Source organism: Peromyscus eremicus, chromosome 20 (assembly GCF_949786415.1).
Source record: "Peromyscus eremicus chromosome 20, PerEre_H2_v1, whole genome shotgun sequence".
NCBI lineage: Eukaryota > Metazoa > Chordata > Mammalia > Rodentia > Cricetidae > Peromyscus > Peromyscus eremicus.
Genome location: NC_081436.1, coordinates 31435954 through 31442363, shown reverse-complemented (window position 1 = coordinate 31442363; position 6410 = coordinate 31435954).

Below are 6410 nucleotides of genomic sequence, written 5' to 3'. Positions count from 1 at the left end.
GAGGAAAAAGGATCATTATCTCATCCTAGATTACCTTGAAATGTAGAAAATTGTTGTATTCTAGGCTCCATGTTAAGAACATAAAAATTATGAACCAATTTTTTGTTTGACTATTCTTATCTCCTTTTTAGAACCTGTGTTAATTTCTTCTCTAGTGAACTTGGGAATTTATTTTAACTCCATGTTTAAAATGCTCATGGGTTATAGATAACAAGACAGAACACAAGAAAAGTGAATGCCTCTAATCCCTGTCTAACACCACAGGGAATGCAGTTGACACTGCAATCTACCTTTGAAAGGAAATCATATTGGTTTTCTATGGTAAAGCTTGCACTATGATATTTGGTGATAGATTATTATGGAATTACTATTCATTCCAGTTTAATATTAAAAAATGTTGGCATTAGTGTTCTGTCACTGAAATCTTACAAAGAATTGCATCAGATAACATTCTATAATCTCCAAATCATTTGGTCTACATATAAGAATCAATCATATCATAGGAAATCATTTAGTTTTAGTAACAAATTATTTTCCCAATATTCATATGTCAAAGTCCTAGCCTTTAGTCATTCAGAGTAGGATTCTGTCTAGAAACAGTGTTTTTGCACCTGTAAATGGGCCTAAATTAAAAACTTATTGGAGTGCATTGATGATCACACAATGTCTGGTGTCTCTCAACGAGAGAATTGAGGAGAGAGAGAGAGAGAGAGAGAGAGAGAGAGAGAGAGAGAACTAAAGGTATCTGAAAAGAAATAGGCACTAAGGTGAATTTTGTAAGCCAAGGACACCAGTAACTTTCCTGTACTATTTATTTGCGATGTTGTATTAAATACTTATAATTATTAATAAATGTCTTTATTATGTTTTATCCACTAAGTCTTTTGAGATCGTAGGTTTGGTCTGAAGGATGTATAGTTTTATACAATGAGTTAAGAATGTTTCCTTTTACCTCCTCTTGCCTAATGTTGACTAACACAGAAATTTCTTTCCCTTAAAAGCTTGTGAGGATCTACATGGGATGTTTTTAAGCTTGCTTCCATTTATTTTATTTGAGCTACCTGTCATTCTACTTAGATTTTCTGATCACTGCCAAGTCAATACTGAGCATGGACATTCTGAAGTAAATCTTTTATATTAACATGCCTTAAATTTTTTCATTATAAACTGATTTTATGTATTCACTAAATCTCAATACATCCATAGATCCATATTTTCATTGTAAATGCTATTTACTTATATGTGTCAGCATTTCAAATTACTTTTACATACAGAAATGTATATTTTGTTTCACTTTTTCTATGTCTCTTACCTACTTCATTCCTCCTATAACACTTCTGTTAAATTTAACATTATAGCTCACATCTATATCAAGAAGAAGACATACACAAATGATAAAACACTGAAATTGAAGAAATAAATGAATAGATGTATATATGAAATTACATTGCATGTGGAAGATCCAAAGACATTTAATACTTACAATTATAATTGACTAAATTATTGAAGGCCAAAAGATACCATTTAGCTATAAAAATCAGTTATTATGCTTATAGATTGTAATGATAATTGAACAGTTAAGGAAACATATCACAGTAATAAAATAACAAAAACATAAGAATGAATTTATTTTTATTTTATTTATTTATTTTGTTTAAGGTTCTTGTGGTCTCTTTATTTTTTTTATAAAACCATAAAACTTTCTCACCATAATGTAGAATTTTAATTTCAAATAAAATATACAGTAGTCTGCCTTTAAACTTACCTACAATCTTTCAGTCCCAGAAACTAAGTGGTAGCAAGGTTCTCAAGCAACTGAAGCAAATTGAAATTTTACAAGCCATGCCCAAACAATATTCATTACCATCACAGAAATGTCTAGATTAAGCTGATTTTTGGGAGGCAATAACAATAGAGATTCTCTCCTATAAAAAATATATATCTATATAGAGATAGATATATAGATATATATATATATTGTTTGTACTATAAATAAACAAATTTGTACAAATATCCCCTTTTTTTAAAATTAGAAGTAGTTTTTTTTTAAATACAATACATTCTGATTATTGTTTCATCTCCCCAAACTCCTCCTATATCCTCACCATTTTCCTACCCACGCAAATCCATTTTCTTACTTTTTCTCTCTCAGTAGAATACAAACAGTCACCTAAAAAATGTAAGATTGATAAAATGGAACTACATAAAATAAAAACATACGAACTATATTGGGACAAAGCACACTAACCAACAGAAGCAAAGGAGCCAGAGGAATGGCTCAAGAGACCTATTATAGACACAGATGAAGAGACGTACATTCACACACAGAAATCCCATAAAGAGCCGGGCAGTAGTGGTGCATGCCTTTAATCCCTTCACTTTGGAGGCAGAGGCAGGCGGATTTCTGTGAGTTCAAGACAAGCCTGGTCTACAGAGTGAGTTCCAGGACAGTCTCCAAAGCTATACAGAGAAACCCTCTCTCAAAAAACTAAACAACAACAACAAAAAATTCCCATAAAGACACAAGACCGGAAGTCATAATATATATACAAATATGCAAAGGGCCTCTAAGGTAATGGAGAAAGAGAAGGAGGAGGGAGAAGGAGGTGAAGAAGAGGAAGAGAAAAAGGAAGAAAAAACAGACCCTATAAAGCTTTATGAATCAAAGAACCCTCAAGATGGCCTTGAATTTGCCTTTTGTTGGCCATCTCCTGATGGGCATGGGGCCTGCCCTTAAGAGTGGTTTGTAGAGCCAGTAAGACTCCATTGGAGAAAACTAAATTTTCATTTGTGAGTGGTTATCCATTGGAGATAGCTTCTGGATTAGAGATGGAGGGGTTGTGTCCACTTCTCTTAGTGCTGGGACCCCATCAGGATGAGACCTGTGTAGGCATTAAGCATGCTGCTGCAGTTTTTATGAGTTCAGATATCCAGCTGTCCTGCTGAGTTTTGAAGGTGTCCTCCATTCACTCTGTCTCTTACAGTCTTCCTGCCTCCACTTTTACAGGGTTTCCTAAATCATGAGGGGAGGTAATTTATGGCGACATCCCATTTAGAACTATTTCAAGTTCTCTCCCTCCATTCACACTGTCTAACTGTGGGTCACTGTATTTGTTCCCATATACTGCAGAAGGAAGCTTCTCTGATGAGTGTAGTAGTAGTCAAAGGTCATTTTATTGCTGTGTTTCTGTAGGAGAACAGTAATATTTGGTCTTCGTCTAGGTCCCTGGTCTATCTAGTTTCAGATTCTTCATCACCCAAGCAGTATGAGTAAACATTCCATCTCATGGAGTAGGCCTTCAATGGAGATGTTGGTGGGTTAGTCCTACAAGCTTGTATCAACACTGCACTAGCACATGTGGTTCACCAATGTAGATTGAAGTGTTTGTAGCTAGATTGATGCTTATCTTTCTCCCTTGGTAGCATGCATAGTACTTTTCAACAACCTGAACACTAGTCAGTGGGGGTGAAGGTTTTAGATAGGCACCTGCTCAACTTCTCCATGTTCAGTGAGTTGTATAGATGTTGTGTTCAGCATTAGGGCCTTACCATTAGTTTGTAGAGAATAACTAATAGCTTTAGCAGTAATCTGGATTGTTGAGTGTTTCCATGAGACAGAATGAGTTTAATCAAAGAGTTGCAGTAGGTCTACAGCATTCTAAAAAGTTAAGAAAGTCCTAAATAAATTAATGGAATTATCATTACAGAAGCTCAATATTGTTTATATATTGATTCCACCAAATCACTGCCTTTTGACATTTGGCTAAATTCAACTCTATTAAGAGTTTTCTTTCTGTTTCTAAAAGTTTACACATACATGTCTATGTATAAAGTACATACATAGCCATAAATAAACTAATAAAGAAAAAAATAGAAGATTGGTATTATGAGTACCCCTAGACTGTCTTCAACATGTATTTTAAAACTGATTTACATTTTTCTAGATTCAAGACCAGTGTTGTTTCCATGGCATAGTTGCAGTGTGTGTGTGTGTGTGTGTGTGTGTGTGTGTGTGTGTGTGTGTGTGTTGCCAACATAAACTCAAGCATTCTACCATATACCAGAAAACATTTAAATAAAATATATTTCACCTCTTTGAAACATCCCTTCCCTTTTGTTTCTCTGCAAATTATTATCTTTCCCATGGATATGTGCGCTATACTTTTCTATAGCAAACTAAGAATTAACTGAAAAGTCAAACTGATGAGCTACATGAACCTTCTATATTTATGGCCACATGCTCCTTCTTGATCATTAATCTTTTTCCCGCTCTTTCCCACTCACTCACTGCTTACTCCAAGAAGGATCTAGATGTAATACTAGGTGAGGACAGGTGCATCATATGCTCATTCCTTCATTCAGAAGAAGCTAATGGGCTGGACCCCCACAGGGGCTCTGAAAGAAAGACATCAATGGAAACTTATTAGCTCCAGGGCAACAGAGCTGAGGAGTTCTCCTTGAGTCAACCTTTGGGCTCCTTTCTCATTCCAGTGTCTCTTTGCTCCTCTGCCTGCTTGGTGATCAAGGTCCTGAGCATGGAATATTCTACCAGCTACTGAAGCCCAGAGAGACATTGCTTTCATTCATTCAAATATGAACTGAGATCTAATGAGGATTGATGCTGAAATCTCTAAACACAAAATTAGTTAGTATTGAAGCCTCAGCCTCAATGTGGGATGGTGAAATGAACATGGGCTTTGTAACCAAAGTTGGTGGATCTGACCCTGATTGTGACCCTGGTATTCCTTTGTTGATTTTGAAGATACATGACCAAGTTTCTTGACCTCTCTGAGACTTATTGCATCTGGGTATTATCTTTTCAAGATGAGATTGAAAGAGCTTTTACTGTAATGGCCAAATCATATACTGCCCATATCATAAGGTTTGCATTAGATACTTAGTAATTACTGATTCCACCAAACTGATTTTGAAAACACTTTGAAATATGAAATAGAAAAATATGAGTCCTAACTGTGCTGTAGCTTAAAGTCCTGAGACAAACATCAAAGGTTTTATACAGATATGTCTACATGCACATGTGTATATATGTATAAGTTACACAGTATATATGTATTCATACATATTATAACAATATACATATAAATATATTAGTTTTAAAGGTACTAACAATTTTTCCTTTGGATTTCAAATTTAGAGAAGTGTTATAATACTCTTCTATAATAAACAATGTAAAAAAACTGATGAATAGTGCAGTATTTATATACATGTATTATAATACAATGCTGAGAGACATTTGAGTTTACAAGGACAGAAGTCATCACATGACTGTTTTGTGTTGAGGCAAGTGGTAATGGATGAGAGAAAATGATTGCCCTGTGTTATTATAGGACATGTCAGTTGGTGAAACAACTGCTGAGTATGTTTTGAGATCATTTCTTCTTAAACTTTGAAAGATTAATTTCACTAGATGTAAATTCTTCCATGGTGTTTGCTTTAGTTTAGTTTGGTTTTCCTTTAAAATTTTTGGTCCACATTATTTCTTGTTAAACAAGAATAAAAGGGTACAGTAAATTTCATCTCTCTTTCTGAGAGGGTATGTGATTTTTCAAGTGTGTGATTTTTCCTTCTAAAGAATTATGTACTGGTCTACTTTTCCCTTTAATTCTCTACAGTATATAAAAGGATGGAACAGTGTTAGCTTTTCTTATAATCAGTATTATTTCTGTGTTTATATTCATAGTGGCCTCTTCTCTTCGTAGATTTGATGGTTATACCTTTCGTTCATTTTTTTTTTATTGCCTGTCCTCTGTGTTTTTCAAATATTTTCTCAGTCATTTTTTTTCCCTTCTGATATTTGAACACACACATGTATACACATCTAGAACTATAAAATAATAGAGAAAAAGACACCTTAAACTTGAGAAAGTATGAATGGGGAATATGGGAGAATTCAGAGGGAGGAAAGGAGAGATGTGATGTAATTATATTCAATGAAAATATAATTTTTAAAAGCCATCATGGGAGATCAAGGCTCACTCTTACTGTGCTGCTTGGGGTTGAGGAATAAACACGTTTCTCTGAGTCACAAGAAGGCACGAGCACTGGAGTCAAACATGAGCTGAGATGAAAATGGAAAAAAATTAAAACTATTTGCACTCATGCCGTCAATAACCCCAGAAGAAGGAACTACTGGACAGCACATGAATGAGTCCTCTTTCTCTTTGTGTACTAACCATTTTAATTCAAATTCTCTGACTTGCTTCACCTCTTCCATTACATCTGGATCAAGCACATTGCCTTCTGAAACAGTGCTCAAAGCTGAACAGGAAGTGAAACAATTGAGCCTCAACGATGCCAACCAATCAACACAAGGGCCCACTGCAACATATGAATATTCTTCCCTCCCTCTCTCTCTCCCTCCCTTTCCCCTTGTCCTTCCTAACTTCCTT